The 21,994-nt window shown below is 43.1% G+C and overlaps 1 long non-coding RNA gene across 2 annotated transcripts; it reads left to right on the top strand.

Annotated features, from left to right (window-relative positions):
- Positions 1-13,359: 13,359 nt before the first annotated feature.
- LOC106577928 (uncharacterized) lies at positions 13,360-21,480 on the top strand. Of its 2 annotated transcripts, none has more exons than XR_014381441.1 (5): positions 13,360-13,681; positions 13,972-14,027; positions 17,021-20,581; positions 20,722-20,792; positions 21,028-21,480. It is a non-coding gene; the product is annotated as an uncharacterized LOC106577928 (long non-coding RNA). The 2 variants fall into 2 exon arrangements; XR_014381442.1 differs by having other exon boundaries at positions 17,015-20,581.
- Positions 21,481-21,994: the final 514 nt, after the last annotated feature.

Below are 21,994 nucleotides of genomic sequence, written 5' to 3'. Positions count from 1 at the left end.
GGCAATTAGCAAGACACCCCCAATAAAGGAGTGGTTCTGCAGGTGGGGACCACAGACCACTTCTCAGTTCCTATGCTTCCTGGCTGATGTTTTGGTCACTTTTGAATGCTGGCGGTGCTTTCACTCTAGTGGTAGCATGAGACGGAGTCTACAACCCACACAAGTGGCTCAGGTAGTGCAGCTCATCCAGGATGGCACATCAATGCGAGCTGTGGCAAGAAGGTTTGCTGTGTCTGTCAGCACAGTGTCCAGAGCATGGAGGCGCTACTAGGAGACAGGCCAGTACATCAGGAGACGTGGAGGAGGCCGTAGGAGGGCAACAACCCAGCAGCAGGACCGCTACCTCCGCCTTTGTGCAAGGAGGAGCAGGAGAAGCACTGCCAGAGCCCTGCAAAATGACCTCCAGCAGGCCACAAATGTGCATGTGTCTGCTCAAACGGTCAGAAACAGACTCCATGAGCGTGGTATGAGGGCCCGACGTCCACAGGTGGGGGTTGTGCTTACAGTCCAACACCGTGCAGGACGTTTGAGCAGTATATATATATATATATATATATATATATATATATATATATATATATATATATATAGTTGAAGTCGGAAGTTTACATACATTTAGGTTGTAGTCATTAAAACTCGTTAGTTAGGAACCAATATACACAGAAATGTGCATCCTGTAGCACAAACTCCCAAAAGTTCTTGGACACTGTAAAGTCCATGGAGAATAAGAGCACCTCCTCCCAGCTGCCCACTGCACTGACGCTAGGAAACACTGTCACCACCGATAAATCCACGATAATTGAGAATTTCAAGAAGCATTTTTCTACGGCTGGCCATGCTTTCCAACTGGCTACCCCTACCCCGGTCAACAGCCCTGCACCCCCCACAGAAACTTGCCCAAGCCTCCCCATTTCTCTTTCACCAAAATCCAGATAGCTGATGTTCTGATAGAGCTGCAAAATCTGGACCCCTACAAATCAGCCGGGCTAGACAATTTAGTAAAACTAAATGCATGCTCTCTTTCTAAAATAATCCACTGAAATTGTTGCAACCCCTATTACTATCCTCTTGAACCTCTCTTTCGTATTGTCTGAGATCCCCAAAGATTGGAAAGCTGCCGCGGTCATCTCCCTCTTCAAAGGGGGAGACACTCTAGACCCAAACTGCTACAGATCTATATCTATCCTACCCTGCCTTTCTAAGATCTTCGAAAGCCAAGTTAAGAAACAGATCACCGACCATTTCGAAACCCACCATACCTTCTCCGCTATGCAATCTGGTTTCCGAGCTGGTCATGGTTGCACCTCAGCCACGCTCAAGGTCCTAAACAATATCTTAACCGCCATCGATAAGAGACAATACTGTGCAGCTGTATTCATCGACCTGGCCAAGGCTTTCGACTCTGTTAATTACCACATTCTTATCGGCAGACTCAACAGCCTTGGTTTCTCAAATGACTGCGTCACCTGGTTCATCAACTACTTCTCAGACAGAGTTCAGTGTGTCAAATCGAAGGGCCTGTTGTCCGGACCTCTGGCAGTCTCTATGGGGGTGCCACAGGGTTCAATTCTCGGGCCGATACTTTTCTCTGTATACATCAATGATGTCACTCTTGCTGCTGATGATTCTCTGATCCACCTCTACGCAGACAACACCATTCTGTATACCTCCGGCCCTTCTTTGGACACTGTGTTAACAAACCTCCAGACGAGCTTCAATGCCATACAACTCTCCTTCTGTGGCCTCCAACTGCTCTTAAATGCAAGTAAAACTAAATGCATGCTCTTCAACCGATCGCTGCCCACACCTGCCAGCCCGTCCAGCATCACTACTCTGGACGTTTCTGACTTAGAATATGTGGACAACTACAAATACCTAGATGTCTGGTTAGACTGTAAACTCTCCTTCCAGACTCACATTAAGCATCTCCAATCCAAAATAAAATCGGCTTCCTATTTCGCAACAAAGCGTACTTCACTCATGCTGCCAAACATACCCTCGTAAAACTGACTATCCTACTGATCCTTGACTTTGGCGATGTCATTTACAAAATAGCCTCCAACATTCTACTCAACAAATTGGATGTAGTCTGTCACAGTGCCATCCGTTTGGTCACCAAAGCCCCATATACTACCCACCACTATGACCTGTGTGCTCTCGTTGGTTGGCCCTCGCTTCATATTCGTCGCCAAACCCACTGGCTCCAGGTCATCTACAAGTCTCTGCTAGGTAAAGCCCCACCTTATCTCAGCTAACTGGTCACCATAGCTGCACCCACACATAGCATGCACTCCAGCAGGTATATCTCACTGGTCACCCCCAAAGCCAATTCCTCCTTTGGCCGCCTTTCCTTCCAGTTCTCTGCTGCAATGACTGGAACGAACTGCAAAAATCACTGAAGCTGGAGACTCATATCTCCCTCATTAACTTTAAGCACCAGCTGTCAGAGCAGCTCACAGATACTACACCTGTACATAGCCCATCCAACTACCTCATCCCCCTCATCCCCCATACCACTGCAGAATGGTTGTGTAAATAAATACCTGACCGTGTCAGCAGCAAAGCACCTCCACACCATCACAATTCCTTCGCCATGATTCACGGTGGGAACCACACATGCGGAGATCATCCGTTCACTTACTCTGTATCTCACAAAGACAAATAAAAAATTTGGACTCATCAGACCAAAGGACAGATTTCCACCTGTCTAATGTCCATTGCTCGTGTTTCTTGGCTCAAGCAAGTCTCTTCTTCTTATTGGTGTCCTTTCGTAGTGGTTTCTTTGCAGCAATTCAACCATGAAGGCGTAATTCACGCAGTCTCCTCTGAACAGTTGATGTTGAGATGTGTCTGTTACTTGAACTCTGTGAAGCATTTATTTGGGCTGCAATTTCTGAACCTGGTAACTCTAATGAACTTATCTTCTGCAGCAGAGGTAACTCTGGTTCCTGTGGCGGTCCTCACGAGAGCCAGTTTCATCATAGTGCTTGATGGTTTTTGCAACTGTACTTAAAGAAACTTTCAAAGTTCTTGAAATGTTCCGCATTGACTGACCTTCATGTCTCAAAGTACATTTTTTACATTTTTTTACATTTTAGTCATTTAGCAGACGCTCTTATCCAGAGCGACTTACATGGTATGGTATGAATGCATACATTTCATACCATACATTTTTTTTTTTTTTGTTTTTTTTTTTCCTGTGCTGGCCCCCCGTGGGAATCGAACCCACAACCCTGGTGTTGCAAACACCATGCTCTACCAACTGAGCTACAGGGAAGGCCAAAGTAATGATGGACTGTCGTTTCTCTTTGCTTATTTGAGCTGTTCTTGCCATAATATGGACCAAATAGGGCTATTTTCTGTCTACCACCTCTAGTGCCCACAAATCTCATCACTAAGCTAAGGACCCTGGAACTAAACATCTCCCTCTGCAACTGGATCCTGGACTTCCTGACGGGCCACGCCCAGGTGGTAAGGGTAGGCAACAACACGTCTGCTACGCTGATCCTCAACACTGGGGCCCCTCCGGGGTGTGTGCTTAGTCCCCTCCCGTGCTCTCTGTTCACCCACGACTGCGTGGCCAAACACGACTCCAACAACATTGTTCAGTAGGCTGACGACACAACACTCACGCCTATAGGGAGGAGGTCAGAGACCTGGCAGTGTGGTGCCACGACAACAACCTCTCTCCCAATGTGAGCAAGAAAAAGGAGCTGATCGTGGACTACAGGAAAAGGCGGGCTGAACAGGCCTCCATTAACATCGACACGGCTGTAGTAGAGTGGGTTGAGAGTTTCAAGTTCCTTGGTGTCCACATCACCAACAAACTATCATGGTTCAAACACACCAAGACAGACGTGGAGAGGGCACGACAACAACTTTCCCCCTCAGGAGACAGAAAAGATTTGGCATGGGTCCCCATATCCTCAAAATGTTCTACAGCTGCACCATCGAGAGCATCCTGACCGGTTGCATCACCGCCTGGTATGGTAACTGCTCGGCATCTGACCATAAGGCACTACAGGGGGTAGAGCGTACGGCCCAGTTCATCACTGGGGCCAAGCTTCCTGCCATCCAGGACCTATATACTTGACGGTGTCAGCGGAAAGCCCAAATATTTGTCAAAGACTCCATTCACCTAAGTCATAGACTGTTTTCTCTGCTACCCCACGGCAAACGGTACCGGAGTGCTAAGTCTAGTACCGAAAGGCTCCTTAACAGCTTCTACCCTCAAGTCATAAGACTGTTGAACAATTAACCAAATGGCCACCGGATTATTTACATTGACGCCCCCCGCTCCCCCCTCCATTTGTTTTGTACACTGCTGCTACTCGCTGTTTATCTATGCATAGTCATTTCTGTCAAGTCGCGTCAATTCGAATCTGGTATTAGGATATAAACAAACCATGCAACTTAGTTTTGCAATGATTATTTAATTCATTTTTAAGTAAATAGAATGATAGTACAAATGGAAAATATGATGTTCGTATATATACGGTCTCTCTGTGACACCACGCAGGGCAGACAGAGAAGAGAGCGTCACATCCTTTTGTTCTTCCTTAAATACTCTGACAGAGATAGTTCCCGCTCATTGCTGGCCTGTCAGAGCGAGGATGAGCGTGGTTTAAACTTCCTCATCCTATCGCTGGCATGCAGGCTGGTCCCATCCTCGTGACGCACTTCCTGTCGGCCGGGTGTAGTTCTTGTCTTCAGCAGTTGACTTATCCATAGTTTATTTACTTAATATTGTAGCATAGCTTCTCCGTTATATTATATAGGCTATGCAAACAAATAGCCAGTTCAACCCTAACACTTCACCCCTATCTTCATGTACAAATTACCTCGGCTAACCTGTACCCACGCACATTGACTTGGTACCAGTACCCCCCCATATATAGCCTCGTTATTGTTATTTTATTGTGCTAGTTTACTTTTTTTTTAACTTTAGTTTATTTGGTAATTATTTTCTTAACTCTTTCTTGAACTGCACTGTTGGTTAAGGGCATGTAAGTAAGCATTTCACGATAAGGTATACACGTTGTATTTGGCGCATGTGACAAAATAAAGTTTGATTTTAATTGATTACCTTGTCACAGTACAACTGATTTGCTCAAACACATTAAGTTGGAAAGAAATTCCACAAATGAACTTTTAACAAGGCACACCTGTTAATTGAAATGCATTCCAGGTGACAACCTCATGAAGCTGGTTGAAAGAATGACAAAAGTGTCCAAAGCTGTCATCAAGGCAAATGGTGGCTACTCTGAAGAATCTCAAATATAAAATATATTGAGATTTGTTTAACACTTTTTGGTTACTACATGATTCCATGCGTTATTTCATAGTTTTAATGTCTTCACTATTATTCTACAATGTAGAACATAGTAAAAATAAAGAAAAACCCTTGAATGAGTAGGTGTGTTGTAACGCCCTGGCCATAGAGAGGGGTTTTTGTTCTTTATTTTGGTTAGGCAAGGGTGTTACATTGGGTGGGCGTTCTATGTTCCTTTTTCTATGTTTTTGTATTTCTTTGTTTTGGGCTGTGTGTGGCTCCCAATCAGGCACAGCTGAAGTTTGTTGTTGCTGATTGGGAGTCACACATAAGGAGCATGTTTTTCCTTTGGGTTTTGTGGGTAATTGTTTCTGTTCAGTGTGTTTCCTGACAGGACTGTTTCTGGTCATTTTTGTAAAGTGTTCTCTTTTTGAATTAAAATTCTAATGATGAACACATCCTCTGCTGCACCTTGGTCTAATTCTGACGACGGCCGTTACATGTGTCTAAACTTTTGACTGGTACTGTATATATATTTCACTTAAAACTAGTTAGGGTGTAATATTCAATATCAATAAACTAACAACTGCAACTCTGCTGATAGGCAACAACTTGGTTTGGGGTTAAAGTTAGAATTATGGTTAGGGGCCAGGAATAGGTTATGGGTGAGGGCTCGGGTTAAGGTTAGTGGATATTTATTTATTATGGTTAATGCAATTTCAGTCAACTAAAAGCAGATACATATTTCATTTGTTATAGTTTATTTATTTATTAGAAATTTTATAGGATGAAATCTCTTGAGATTTACATTCTCATTTTCAAGGAAATTAACACATTTTCCAAAAAAACAACAAACTACAAACAAACAATACTTAGCTAGTAACAAAACATATAAACCCAACATGTAAAGTGCTGGTCCCATGTTTTATGAGCTGAAATAAAAGATAGCAGACATTTTCCATACGAACATAAAGTGTATTTCTTTCAAATTTTGTTCACAGATTTGTTTACATCCCTGTTTTGAGCGTTTTCTCATTTGCCAAAATAATCCATCCACCTGTGGGTTTGCACAACCGAAGACTTTCTGCATTAACTGTCAGAAACTGTCTCAGGGAAGCTCATTTGCGTGCTTGTCTTCCTCACCTGAGTCTTGTCTTCCTCACCAGGGTCTTAACATGACTGCAGTTTGGAGTGTTAACCGACTTCAGTGGGCAAATGCTCACCTTTGATGGCCACTGGCACGCTGGAGATATGTGCTCTTCATGGATGAATCCTGGTTCCAATTGTACCTGGCAGATGACATCGTTTGCCATCAGCTCATGTTTCAGCATGATAATGCAAGACCCCATGTCGCAAGGATCTATACACAATTCCTGGAAGCTGAAAATGTGCCAGTACCTCCATGGCCTGCATACTCACGAGCCATATCACCAATTGAGCATGTTTGGGATGCTCTGGATTGACGTATACGACAGCGTGTTCCAGTTCCCGCCAATACCCAGCAACTTCGCACAGCCATTGAAGAAGAGTGGGACAACATTCCACGGGCCACAATCAACAGCCTGATCAACTCTAAGCGAAGGAGATGTGTCGCGCTTCCATGAAGCAAATGGTGGTCACACCAGATACTGATTGGTTTTCTGATCCAAGCCCTAACATTCCATTTTTTAAAGGTATCTGTGACCAACTATGCATATCTGTATTCCAAGTCATGTGAAATCCATAGATTAGGGCTAATGAATTTATTTCAATTGCGTGATTTCATCATATGAACTGTAAATCAGTAAGTCTTTGAAACTGTTGCATGTTGCGTTTATATTTTTGTTCAGCATATAATTTCTCCTGTCAAAATAAAATCAATGCTCTTTAATAAGCTATACGTTTCGGCCTGACGGCCTTCATCAGAGCAAAAGCTCAAAAGAGTGCCTATTGAATTTTAAATAAAATCATTCAAAATACTTCACCATGGAGCATGATTTAGCCACAGAGGATCATTAGCTTCTTTTAAAAGAAGTAGCTGTGGATTGTTTGACATCACAAGTGTATAGGCTTATGTCTATTTGGGAAGAATGCATTTTGGGTAGTGCGTGTGGCAATGGGTCTAGCTGACTGAGTTGAAGCTGTCAGTGAAAAACGTCTAAAATGAGTGAATTTTATCATTTAAAATGTTGCATCAAGAAGAAGGGGAGGGGTGTGTGGCAAATACAGTATATGGTGCGTCTCTCTCCAGAATGTACCCATATGTAGGAAAGTGCCCATTTGGCAATGTCTGACTCAATGTTAACTCACCACGTACACCAATAATAAGATGAGCTTCACAGTAATTTTTTTCTTCACCTCAAACTAGTCAATGAAGTCAATTTTTTTTATCATCCATTGCGAATGATAGTTCCTCAGTATTTGAAAAATCTTTCCAACACTCTCGGCCTCGATAATCAAAAGGCCTCGGTGTGAAAGAGCAAATATCATGATCTGATGATCCCATATATCCGGTGGAAACGTCATAAAAAAGCAGCTTTCTGTCACAAGTTTACTGGTGCAGGAAACACTGAGGAATAGGCTAGTTGATACAACGGACTTCCCTGCCACCAGTTATGCACTCCTTACAGAATACCACACCATCCATATGGAGTCAGCAGGAGCAGGTGCTCCTGGTATAAGGGTAGAGGAGCGCGTCCAGGAGCAAGCGGCGATGATCCACCATCTTGGCGTCGCGATGGACCGCGTCGTTCAGACCATGGACCGCTGGGAGAGACAGAGAGTTCCTGCAGTGCCTCCACCAGCACAACCGGGGTTACCACTACTCATCCCTCCTGTATCCGGTCCCAGTGGGATGCGTCTCGCTCTTCCCAGGGAGTATGATGGGACGGTGGCACGGTGCCTGGGTTTCCTGTTACAGCTGGTCTTATACCTGGGAACCGTTTACCTGGCTCCCTCGGGAAGGGAGAGGGTGTCCGCCCTCATTTCGTGCCTCTCGAGGAGAGCTCTGGAGTGGGCAAACGCCGTGTGGGGAGGATGAGATTCGGAGTTGGACGACTTCGAGGAGTTCACCTGCCGCTTCCGGGCAGTCTTCGACCACATGCCCGAGGGTAGAGCGGCGGGTGAACATCTCTTCCACCTGCGGAAGGGGACGAGGAGCGCACAGGAGTTCGCATTGGTCTTTCGTACCTTGGCTGCCTGAGCGGGATGGAATGACAGGGCCCTGATCGACCACTATCGCTGCAGTTTGTGCGAGGACGTCCGTCGAGAGTTGGCCTGCAGGGACACCAACCCTACCTTCGACCAGCTGGTGGACCTGTCCATTCGGCTGGATAACCTGCTGGCTACCCGCGGACGTCCAGATCGGGGTCTGTCAGTTCCATCCCCCAGCACCACCGCTCCGATGCCCATGGAGCTGGGAGGTGCTGCGCTCAGGGAGACCAGAGGAGTTTCCGTCTCGTGCACCATCTGTGGCCGCAGAGGTCACATTGCAGAGGTCACCCGCCTCCTCAAGTTTCTTTTTTGTGAAGAAGAAGAAGGGAGGTTTGCGCCCGTGTATTGACTATCGAGGCCTTAATCAGATAACTGTGAGGTACAGTTACCCGCTACCACTTATCTCCACGGCGATTGAGTCAATGCACGGGGCGCGCTTCTTCACCAAACTTGATCTCAGGAGTGCTTACAACCTGGTGCGTATCCGGGAGGGAGATGAGTGGAAGATGGTGTTCAGTACGACCTCAGGGCATTATGAGTACCTCATCCTGCCGTACGGGTTGATGAATGCTCCATCAGTCTTCCAAGCCTTTGTAGACGAGATTTTCAGGGACCTGCACGGGCAGGGTGTAGTGGTGTATATTGATGACATTCTGATATACTCCGCTACACGCGCCGAGCATGTGTCCCTGCTGCGCAAGGTGCTTGGTCGACTGTTGGAGCATGACCTGTACGCCAAGGCTGAGAAATGCCTGTTCTCTCCAACAGTCCGTCTCCTTCCTAGGGTACCGCATTTCCACCTCAGGGGTGGAGATGGAGAGTGACCGCATTTCAGCCATGTGTAATTGGCCGACTCCCACCACGGTAAAGGAGGTGCAGCGGTTTCTAGGGTTTGGCAATTACTATTGGAGGTTTATCCAGGTTTTTTTTCAGGTATCGGCTCCCATTACCTCACTGCTGAAGGGGGGACCGGTACGTTTGCAGTGGTCGGCTGAGGCGGACAGGGCTTTTGGTCACCTGAGGGCTCTGTTAACCTCGGCTCCCGTGCTGGCCCATCCAGATCCGTCCTTGGCATTCATAGTGGAGGTGGACGCGTCCGAGGCTGGGATAGGAGCCGTGCTCTCTCAGCGCTCGGGTACGCCACCGAAGCTCCGCCCCGTACCTTCTTCTCGAGGAAGCTCAGCCCGGCGGAGCGAAACTATGACGTGGGGGACTGGGAGCTGTTGGCTGTCGTCAAGGCTCTGAAGGCGAGGAGACATTGGCTTGAGGGGGCTAAACACCCTTTTCTCATCTGGACTGACCACCGCAATCTGGAGTACATCCGGGCGGCGAGGAGACTGAACCCTCGCCAGGCAAGGTGGGCCATGTTTTTCACCCGTTTTGTGTTCAACCTTTCTTACAGACCAGGTTCCCAGAATGTGAAGGCAGACGCACTGTCCCGGCTGTATGACACAGAGGAGCGGCCCATGGATCGCACCCCCATACTCCCGGCCTCCTGCCTGGTGGCGCCGGTAGTGTGGGAGCTGTTTTTTAGTGGCAAAGCGACATGCCGCTTTGAGTAAAGCCAGTGTGTCTATGTATGAAGATGACTAAACACTATACACGTCAGCTACTACAGAAACTGAAATGACTGCAAGACTTAACAAAGAGCTGCAGGTAGTTTCAGAATAGGTGGCAAGGAATATGTTTCAAAAACTAAAAGCATTGTATTTACATTTTAGTAATTTAGCAGACGCGACTGCATACATTTTTTTCTCCGTACTGGTCCCCCGTAGGAATCGAACCCACAACCCTGGCGTTGCAAACACCATGCTCTACCAACTGAGACACACAGGACAAGTCCTTCACTTAACCCTAAACCTCAACTACATCTTGTAATAAATCATGTGGAAATTGAGCAGGTTGAGGTGACTAAACTGCTTGGAGTAACCCTGGATTGTAAACTCTCATGGTGCAAACATATTGATACAACAGTAGCTAAAATGGGAAGAAATCTGTCTATAATCAAGCGCTGCTCTACCTTCTTAAACGCGCTATCAACAGGGCAGGTCCTACAGGCTCTAGTTTTGTCACACCCGGACTACTGTTTAGTAGTTTGGTCAGGTGCCACAAAGAGGGAGTTAGGAAAATTGCAATTCGCTCAGAACAAGGCAGCATGGCTGGTCTTTGGATGTACACAGAGAACAAACATTAATAATACACGTGTCAATCTCTCCTGGCTCAAAGTACTTGTGAGAGATATTGACATGTTGAAAGCACCAAACTGTCTGTTTAAATGACTCGCACACAGCTCAGACACCCATGCATACTTCACCAGACATGCCACCAGAGGTCTCTTCACAGTCTCCAAGTCCAGAACAGACTATGGGAGACGCACAGTACAAGATAGAGCCATGACTACATGGAACTCTATTCCACATCAGGTAAGTGATGCAAGCAGTAGAATCAGATAAAAATACATCTTATGTAACAGTGGGGACTGTGAACCAACACAAACATAGGCACAGACACATACATAAACACACATGATAACATACACACTATACACACACGTACAAATGGATTTTGTGTTGTAGATAGATGGTAGTGGAGTTTTGGCCTGAGGGCACACTCTTAGTGTGTTCTGAATTCTGTAATGAATGTATTGTAATGTCTTAAAATTGTATAACTGCCTTAATTTTGCCGGATCCCAGGAAGAGTAGCTGCTGCCTTGGCTAATGGGGGTCCATAATAAATACAAATACAAATACTTTGCCCTGTCATCTTTCCCTTGATCCTGACTAATCTCCCATTCCCTGCCACTAAAAAACATCCCCACAGCATGATGTTGCCACCACCATGCTTCACCGTAGGGATGGTATTGGCCAGGTGATGAGCGGTGCCTCGTTTCCTCCAGACATGATGCTTGGCATTCAGGCCAAAGAGTTCAATCTTGATTTCATCAGCCCAGAGAATCTTGTTTCTCATGGTCTGAGAGTCCTTTAGGTGTCTTTTGGCAAACTCCAAGTGAGCTGTCATGTGCCTTATACTGAGGAGTGGCTTCCATCTGGCCACTCTACCATAAAGGCCTGATTGGTGGAGTGCTGCATAGATGGTTACTGCAGAGACAATTCCTTCGACTTCATGGCTTGGTATAAATGTTGTTTTTCAATAATCTTCGGTAATACCATGTACTCCATCAATGACATTCTATAAAGAAGTACTCTCTCTCATTGCTAACTACCAGGAAGTTTGAAAAGACAGGCTGAGTGTGCTGGGAGCTTGTATTCATGAACTCGCCTAGACTGACAGCTGTTTGAAATGCCTATGTCAAGAAACTTGGATGCAGTGAACAGTGTTGCAGTAAAAACATCTCAAGCAACATTGCATCAATGATGTACAAAAAATATAGTTCTCCCATTTGGCATGTCTCATGTGATGCGGTTCACAGCTGCACTGAATGATGTGTTGGCATGACAACTGCGTCAGAGTTTTGAGCGACCTTTCCCCTCTTTTGTTCCACGCTTGCTGTAACTAGCTAACAGATACAGATGAAAGCGGAAACATAAGTATCTTTGCCATAGATGAATAGGGTAAACTCTTAATTATATTTGTCAAATTTTGGCACCAGTAGAGTAGCTATATAGGTATATAAATCACGCCCGTCTGCAAACATACCTTCTCCGATGTTGGTTACAAGATGGTACTTATCTAAATTAGGTAAGAGAATATCATGTTCCCATTGGTGTAATAAAATGGGAGACCTAGGCTGATGTCACCTTATCCCTTAATAATCCCGCCTCCTGATACCAAGTGAATGGCATGGGGGAGGGGACCAGTAACTTTATGATAAAACTTTATCAATGTAGAAGCAACAGTCCTTTTTCATACTTTGGCCATCATACGTTGATCTGGTTTCATCCAAATATCATCCCATTTCATTAAAAACTTTTTGACTGTTCATGACCTTTAACAGCTTTGATGCTCTGGATCCTGGTGATGTCATAAAGGAGTCTTTGGACTCAGCTGGGACAAGGTTTTAGCTGCTGTGCAACGCTGACGTCCTTCTTCCCAGAGATGGTCTGCCTGTACAATCACCACCTGGACTGGACACAACTCAACAAAACCTATATTTTAGATCAGGGAGAGGCCATGGACATCACAAGCCCTCCACCAAAGTTCTTCTAGCTGCAGTCAATGTCTGTCTGCCTGCCCCCTTGGACTATCTGCACTGCCTCTATGCACATTCACATGACTCTCTCTTAACACTCACGCACACAACACACACACTCACACAGTCAACCACCATACATTGCTGCTACGTTTTACATTAATCCAGCTGCTCAGCCACTTTACCCCTGATTGTATACATATCACTTTTTTCTATCACCGCCATCGTTATTGATATTGTTTTTCTACTTAATGTATATTCTTTTGTTCTTTCTCTACTGGCATCGAGACTTATCCCCTTCTATTTCTTGATATTGATACTTTTCTGTTCACAAGTTTTTTATTTTTGATATTGATACTGTGCTGTTGAGAAAGAACTGGCAAGGAAGCATTTCACTGTGCCGTTTACACCTTCTGTATCCTGTGTACGTGACAAATAAACGTTGGTTTGATTTGATATAAATCAAGGACTAGATGAAGTGTATTTTTAGCTGGAGTTTTTCCTTATTGTAGGCTATTACTTTCAACACTTGTTTACTACACTACCTTACTCACTCTGTTTTTAGTACATGTCCTCACATGTGAGTCCTTAAATAGATGGGTGGGGTTAAGGCGTAAGATGGTGTGAACAATGCTTAATGGGCATACTCATAGAAGAGCTCTTGAGCAAGTGTGAAACACTTTCGAGGGCATTTTCTCGTAAGTGGGATAACACGTTTATCAACTTTAAAAGCAGTATGCCTTTCCTATGTTTCCTCCAACTACAGTGTATGATATACCATTTTGAAGCTATGAGTCTGTACTTTTATAAATATAATCAGATGTTGCTTACTGGCCTGATAGTGTTGTAATGTAGTTTATTCTTCATGTTGAACTGTGTAGTTACTGTAACTGCCAGAGACTGAGTGGCACCCTATTTCCTAGTCAAAGTAGTGCACTTTATAGCGAATAGGGTGCCATTTGGGATGCCAGCTGACAGAGAACAAATGATAAAACAGAAGCTTATGCAGATCAGTTGAGGAGCTCACAGAAGCCTGAACACGGACGAAGACAACAGCAACCATTTTGGTAAGACATTTTCCATTATTCTATAAAATATTATACGTTAAAAGTACCTGCACTTATCAGAATGTAAATGTGCAGAACAGTGCACATTGTCACCTACAGGTAGGCCTACTGTACTGATAGAAAAATCTCACTTAAAAAAAACATAATGAGATTTTTAACTGCTTACTGTTTAGGCTACCTTCAGTATTTCAATTTGTATCTTTGATTAGTATTTAAATGTATAATTAAAATGAACAATCGTTTATAATTTATTTAGAATTTGATTCATAGTTTTTTCTCCCATGTATTAGAGGGAATACCATTACAACCATGCAACTTGGGGTGTTTATCATCATGATTTCTTCAGGTTAGTATCTATCTCCTGTATGGTTATCACCTGGATTTGGTCCTATGCAGCAAATAAGATTTTTTTGTTTTTTACATTGGATAAAAGTAGAGACTCAGAGCTATAAAATGTAATATCATACACTGCACAGTTGATGAGCAATGGGAAATTAATTATTATTTGAAAGTTGATAAACTAGTAACCCCACCTTTGAGAAAATGGTCTGTGAATGTTTTGGTACAGTACACCTACTGGAGAGCTCTTCTTTGTCTACACCCACTCAGCATTGTTCACACACTCTTAAGCCTTAGCCCCACACATCTCTTTAAGGATTCACAGGGTAGTAAACTACCAAAGATTTCAAGACTAAACATGGTTAAAGTAGTAGCAAAAATACACTTTATCTGGTCCTTGGCCTATATCCTAATCTGATTTTGGTGCCGGTCATGTTGTTCTTCAGATGACAATTTCTGGTAAACAGACGGAAGGTAGCCTAGTGGTCAGAGTGTTAGGCCAGTAACCGAAAGGTTGCTACATCAAATCCCTCAGCTGACAAGGTAAAAATCTATCTTTCTGCCACTGAACAAGGCAGTTAACCCAATGTTCCTAGGCTGTCATTGTAAATAAGAATTTGTTCTAAACTGACTTGCTTAGTTAAATAATAAAATATAAGTTTATCTTTTTAAGGTATAGGGGGCAATGTTTTCATTTTTGGATGAAAAGCGTGCCCAGAGTAAACTGCCTAAAACTCGGGCGCAGAGTCAAATATTTGCATATTATTAGAGATGATTAGATTATTAGATTTGGATAGAAAACACTCTGAAGTTTCTAAAACTGTTTGAATGATGTCTGTGAGTATAACAGAACTCATATGGCAGGCAAAAACCTGAGAAAAATCCAACCAGGAATTGTAGTTCTTCTTTTGAATTCCTTCCGAAACTACAGTGTCTGTGGGGTCACGTTGCACTTCCTAAAGCTTCCATTGGCTGTCAACAGCCTTTAGAAACGTGTTTCATCCTTCTCCTGTTACTGGGCAGAAAATAGGAGCTCAGTCAATGAGTGGACTGCCTGGGACCAGTGAGTTGTTTACTGCGCGGGCACGTTTGGCGCGCCGCTCCTTCTTTTTCCTCTGTAATGAATACGCTATTGTCCGGTTGGAATACCGATGTTTTATGTTAAAAAGACCCTAAGGATTGATTGTAAACAACGTTTGACATGTTTCTATGAATGGAACTATTTGACTTTTCGTGTCTGGATTTACGCTCGCACGTTATGCCTTTGGATAGTGATCTGAACGCACGAACAAAACGAAGTATTTGGACATAAATGTGGAGTATTTCAAACAAAAAGAACATTTCTTGTGGAAGTAGGAGTCCTGCGAGTGCATTCTGAGGAAGATCAGCAAAGGTAAGGGAATATTTATAATACTAATTCTGAAATTAGTTGACCCCAGAACTTGGCGGGTATCTGTATAGCTTGCTTTGATGGTTGAGCTATGTACTCAGAATATTGAAAAATGTGCTTTCTCCGTAAAGCTATTTTAAAATCTGACACAGCGGTTGCATTAAGGTGAAGTATATCTATAATTCTTTCAATAACTGTTGTAAATTTTATCAACGTTTATGATGAGTATTTTTGTAAATTGATGTGTTCATTCACCGGAGGTTTGGTGGGAATACATTTTCTGAACATCATGCGCCAATGTAAAATGGGGTTTTTGGATATAAATATGAACTTCATCGAGCAAAACATACATGTATTGTGTAACATGAAGTCCTATGAGTGCCATCTGATGAAGATCATCAAAGGTTAGTGAATCATTTAGCTGTATTTTTGGTTTTTGTGATGCATGTCCTTGCTTGGAAAATGGCTGTGTGGTTTTTCTTGTGAAGTTTATGTCCTAACATAATCTAATTTTATGCTTTCGCCGTAAAGCCTTTTTGAAATCGGACAATGTGGTTAGATTAATAACAAGAAGTTTATCTTTAAAATGGTGTAAAATAGTTGATTGTTTGAGAAAATGAAATTATGAGATTTTTGCTGTTTTGTATTTCGCGCCATGCTATTTCACTGGCTGTTGATAGTGTGTACCGCGGGTGGGACGCTAGCCCATAGAAGTTATGTGTCACATGCAGAGGATATAGAAGGTGTAAAAGGTACAGTGAAATTGTCATTTGCATAGTGGATTCTTTTGTTTGGACATGTAGCTAGCTAGCTAACCATAATCCCAACTAACGCTGTGTTCAAAACAATTAGGATTTGGAAAAAACGTTTTGAACGATCATCCAACTCTGGAACTCGGGCCTCTTTCTAGGGCTCTGACTTTCCGGCCTGAAATTCACTTATGTCATGATTTGAACTCTTATTTTTTCCCAGTTGTTTTGAACGTGGCAATACTAACATGCATGAACCTGCAAGTAGCTAAAGCTAACCAACTAGATTCAATTTTAGCTAGCCAACATTAGGCTATAACTAGCAATCCAAATGGCTTTCTGAGATACAAATAATATTACTACACAGAACATTCACAAAACGTTAGCTAGCGAGCCAGCCAGCTAACATTAGCTAGCTAGCTAACAGTATGCTTTATCTTGCTGCATACTGAGCAGCTCATGTAATAGATAAGACCATGCCACATGGCACACATATCCAAACTAATTTCTTGGCATGTCCAACCCATCCATTATTTTAGCCAATCACTGATAGCAGGAATGCTCCTGTATTTTTCTGTGTCAGGCTCGTAATTTAACAATTTTATTTGTATTTACAGACGGCATACACGTTTATTATTAAGGCACAGGGAAGTTCACATGTTCCAGAAGGCATTTTCTTCCAAAAGCCCAATGGGACTGTCTAAATGTTTTTGTGTTTTTTTTTGTGCAGGATGATGATGTGTGGTGATCTTGAGGGAAAAAATTGTCCGATGTTTTAGAAATGCCTGGGCCAATTTCTGGTGCCTGGGCTTAAAGTATTGTTAAGCTACCTACTAATTGTAATATTTTTCCAAGTAATAGGCAGCCTCTGCTCTGTAACAAGCACAACTACAGATCCTAATATGACAACCACAACTGAGGAACCTGCAACAACAACCACAGCTGTAGGTGCATCTCTTGCTCCAACAGCCACAGATGCAGCTCCTACTACAACAACCATAACTGAGGCTCCTACTACAACAACAACTGAAGCTCCTACTACAACAACCACAGATCCATTTACTACAACAACAGCTCTTGCTACTACAACCACAACTGCAGTTCCTACTACAACAACCACAGTTCCTGATGTAACAACCACAACTACAGCTCCTACTACAACAACCACAACTACAGCTCCTACTACAACAACCACAACTACAGCTCCTACTACAACAACCATAACTGAGGCTCCTACTACAACAACAACTGAAGCTCCTACTACAACAACCACATATCCATTTACTACAACAACAGCTCTTGCTACTACAACCACAACTGCAGTTCCTACTACAACAACCACAACTGCAGTTCCTACTACAACAACCACAACTGCAGAACCTACTACAACAACCACAACTGCAGAACCTACTACAACCACCACAACTGCAGTTCCTACTACAACAACCACAACTGCAGAACCTACTACAACAACCACAACTGCAGTTCCTACTTCAACAACCACAACTGCAGTTCCTACTACAACAACCACAACCACAGTTCCTACTACAACAACCACAACTGCAGAACCTACTACAACAACCACAACTGCAGTTCCTACTACATCAACCACAACAACAGTTCCTACTACAACAACAATAACTGAGGCTCCTACTACAACAACCACAACTGCAGTTCCTACTTCAACAACCACAACTGCAGAACCTACTACAACAACCACAACTGCAGAACCTACTACAACAACCACAACTGCAGTTCCTACTTCAACAACCACAACTGCAGAACCTACTACAACGACCACAACTGCAGTTCCTACTACAACAACCACAACTGCAGAACCTACTACAACAACCACAACTGCAGTTCCTACTACAACAACCACAACTGCAGAACCTACTACAACAACCACAACTGCAGTTCCTACTTCAACAACCACAACTGCAGTTCCTACTTCAACAACCACAACTGCAGTTCCTACTTCAACAACCACAACTGCAGAACCTACTACAACAACCACAACTGCAGTTCCTACTTCAACAACCACAACTGCAGAACCTACTACAACAACCACAACTGCAGTTCCTACTACATCAACCACAACAACAGTTCCTACTACAACAACAACTGAGGCTCCTACTACAACAACAACTGAAGCTCCTACTACAACAACCACAGATCCATTTACTACAACAACAGCTTTTGCTACTACAACCACAACTGCAGTTCCTACTACAACAACCACAACTGCAGTTCCTACTTCAACAACCACAACTGCAGAACCTACTACATCAACCACAACAACAGTTCCTACTACAACAACAATAACTGAGGCTCCTACTACAACAACCACAACTGCAGAACCTACTACAACAACCACAACTGCAGTTCCTACTTCAACAACCACAACTGCAGTTCCTACTTCAACAACCACAACTGCAGTTCCTACTTCAACAACCACAACTGCAGAACCTACTACAACAACCACAACTGCAGTTCCTACTTCAACAACCACAACTGCAGAACCTACTACAACAACCACAACTGCAGTTCCTACTACATCAACCACAACAACAGTTCCTACTACAACAACAACTGAAGCTCCTACTACAACAACCACAACTGCAGAACCTACTACAACAACCACAACTGCAGTTCCTACTTCAACAACCACAACTGCAGTTCCTACTACAACAACCACAACTGCAGAACCTACTACAACAACCACAACTGCAGTTCCTACTTCAACAACCACAACTGCAGAACCTACTACAACAACCACAACTGCAGTTCCTACTACATCAACCACAACAACAGTTCCTACTACAACAACAATAACTGAGGCTCCTACTACAACAACAACTGAAGCTCCTACTACAACAACCACAACTGCAGTTCCTACTACAACCACCACAACTGCAGAACCTACTACATCAACCACAACAACAGTTCATACTACAACAACAATAACTGAGGCTCCTACTACAACAACCACAACTGCAGAACCTACTACAACCAACACAACTGCAGTTCCTACTACAACAACCACAACTGCAGAACCTACTACAACAACCACAACTGCAGTTCCTACTTCAACAACCACAACTGCAGAACCTACTACAACAACCACAACCACAGTTCCTACTACAACAACCACAACTGCAGTTCCTACTACAACAACCACAACCGCAGTTCCTACTACAACAACCACAACTGCAGAACCTACTACAACAACCACAACTGCAGTTCCTACTACATCAACCACAACAACAGTTCCTACTACAACAACAATAACTGAGGCTCCTACTACAACAACCACAACTGCAGTTCCTACTTCAACAACCACAACTGCAGAACCTACTACAACAACCACAACTGCAGAACCTACTACAACAACCACAACTGCAGTTCCTACTTCAACAACCACAACTGCAGAACCTACTACAACAACCACAACTGCAGTTCCTACTACAACAACCACAACTGCAGAACCTACTACAACAACCACAACTGCAGTTCCTACTACAACAACCACAACTGCAGAACCTACTACAACAACCACAACTGCAGTTCCTACTTCAACAACCACAACTGCAGTTCCTACTTCAACAACCACAACTGCAGTTCCTACTTCAACAACCATAACTGCAGTTCCTACTTCAACAACCACAACTGCAGAACCTACTACAACAATCACAACTGCAGAACCTACTACAACAACCACAACTGCAGTTCCTACTACATCAACCACAATTCCTGATGTAACAACCACAACTACAGCTCCTCCTACAACAACAATAACTGAGGCTCCTACTACAACATCAACTGCAGCTCCTACTATAATAACAGGAGCAGCAGCTCTTACTAAAACCACAGCTCCTACTACAACAACCCCAGCACCTTATACAACAACTACAGCTCCTACTACAACAACAACAACTGAGGCTCCTACTACAACAACCACAGATCCAATTACGACAACAACAGCTCCTGCAACGATAACCAAAACTGTAGCTCATATCACAACAACAGTAGATCCTAATACAACAACTACAGCACCTTATACAACAACCACAGCTCCTACTACAACAACCCCAGCACCTTATACAACAACCACAGCTCCTACTACAACAACCCCAGCACCTTATACAACAACCACAGCTCCTACTACAACAACCCCAGCACCTTATACAACAACCACAGCTCCTAATACAACTTCAGCTCCTAATACAACTACAGCTCCTAATACAACAACTACTGCTCCTAATACAACAACTACAGCTCCTAATACAACAACTACAGCTCCTGATACAACAACTACAGCTCCTGATACAACAACTACAGCTCCTAATACAACAACTACAGCTCCTGATACAACAACTACAGCTCCTAATATAATACAGTCAACCATGCATAGTGGGTCTGGTAAGTGTGATTTACTTTACTTAATATCTAATGAAATTGGTAATAGTGGTCAACCCTGTCAAGTCTCCTTTTTTTCTTATAGTACGTTATGTGTCTGTCTGTCTGTCTGTTCATATTATTGACTCATTGTGTCTCTACAGGATATAAGTTGGTACTGAGGGTGAAATTCACCATGACAACAGACCTAACTGAATCTGAAATCTTGAAGCAGGTGAGAGTCACTGTCAAACATATCATATAATAATTAATTATTATTAATCTCCAAAAATGATTATAGAATGAGGAATAACCTCACTCAAAGGGATTTCAGTGTAAGGTTGCTTTAACAAATAAGGATACTGAGTAAAGATGGAAAGTGAAGTGAATAAGTGGGAAGGAGCGTGAAGAGGATAGGAATGTAGCATTAACCCATTTACTAAATTATGTAACCCCTGTGTTTATTCCAGCTTCGTGAGGAACTGATCAGCCGAGGGCTGCCAGAAGGCTTTACACTGCGTTTGAGAATCATTTCATGACAGAAGCAAACCTGATCACAAAGAAAGTTACATGGCGTCATGACGATGGCCTGTTGGGGGAGGTTTATGACCCCCATGTCATATCACTTAATCCGTCATAGCAAAGACACGACAACAGATAACTTGCAATAGATTACCCTCAAGATTACATTATTACCACATGACCAACGGTAACTGGACCTAATGTATTAGCAACTAAATATCTACAGTGCCTTCAGAAAGTTCACACCCCTTGACTTTTCCAACATTTTGTTGTGTTACAAAGTGTCATTAAAAATGATTGAATTGTATTGTTTTGTAAACGATCTACACAAAGTACTCTGTAATGTCAAAGTGGAGAAAAAAATTCAAACATTGGTAAAATAAATATGATGTATTAATGAACAGTCAGTTGCAATGTTCTCATTCTGAAAGTCATCTAACTCGGAAACTTCAATGACCCAAACACTTGTAACTGAACTCAAGGCCACTGATAATAATTTTTTGGGGTATTATTTACTAGGCTAAATAATTTGGAAAATGAGCGAGTTAACAGACTAAGGCAGACTAACGGAAAACAACACGAGCATTGAGGTGAGAATCACCACAGGTCAACATACCTGAACTTCTGTAATTGAACTCAACAAACACAACAGTACACACATTCACCAGACTTTTGAGGATGAGATGGTCTTATAAACTGAGAGGGAAAATATATCAGAAACCACCAAAACTGCACCGAAATTATAGGTTCATCCAAGGGCACAAAGTGGCATTTTATTACATTTTGAATCATTATTCTTTTTTCAATAATTTTGATCCAGTTGGATAAACACTCCAAATAGCCTACCCGACTGCTCGGAAGAGTCTGCATGGTCCTAAAGCAATCGTTTTGAATAACATTCCAATGATACAACTT

The sequence above is a fragment of the Salmo salar genome, chromosome 18 (genome assembly GCF_965601325.2).
Source record: "Salmo salar chromosome 18, fSalSal1, whole genome shotgun sequence".
Lineage (NCBI taxonomy): Eukaryota > Metazoa > Chordata > Actinopteri > Salmoniformes > Salmonidae > Salmo > Salmo salar.
The sequence above is the reverse complement of the archived record's forward strand: the minus strand, read 5'-3'. Positions and strand labels throughout refer to the sequence as shown.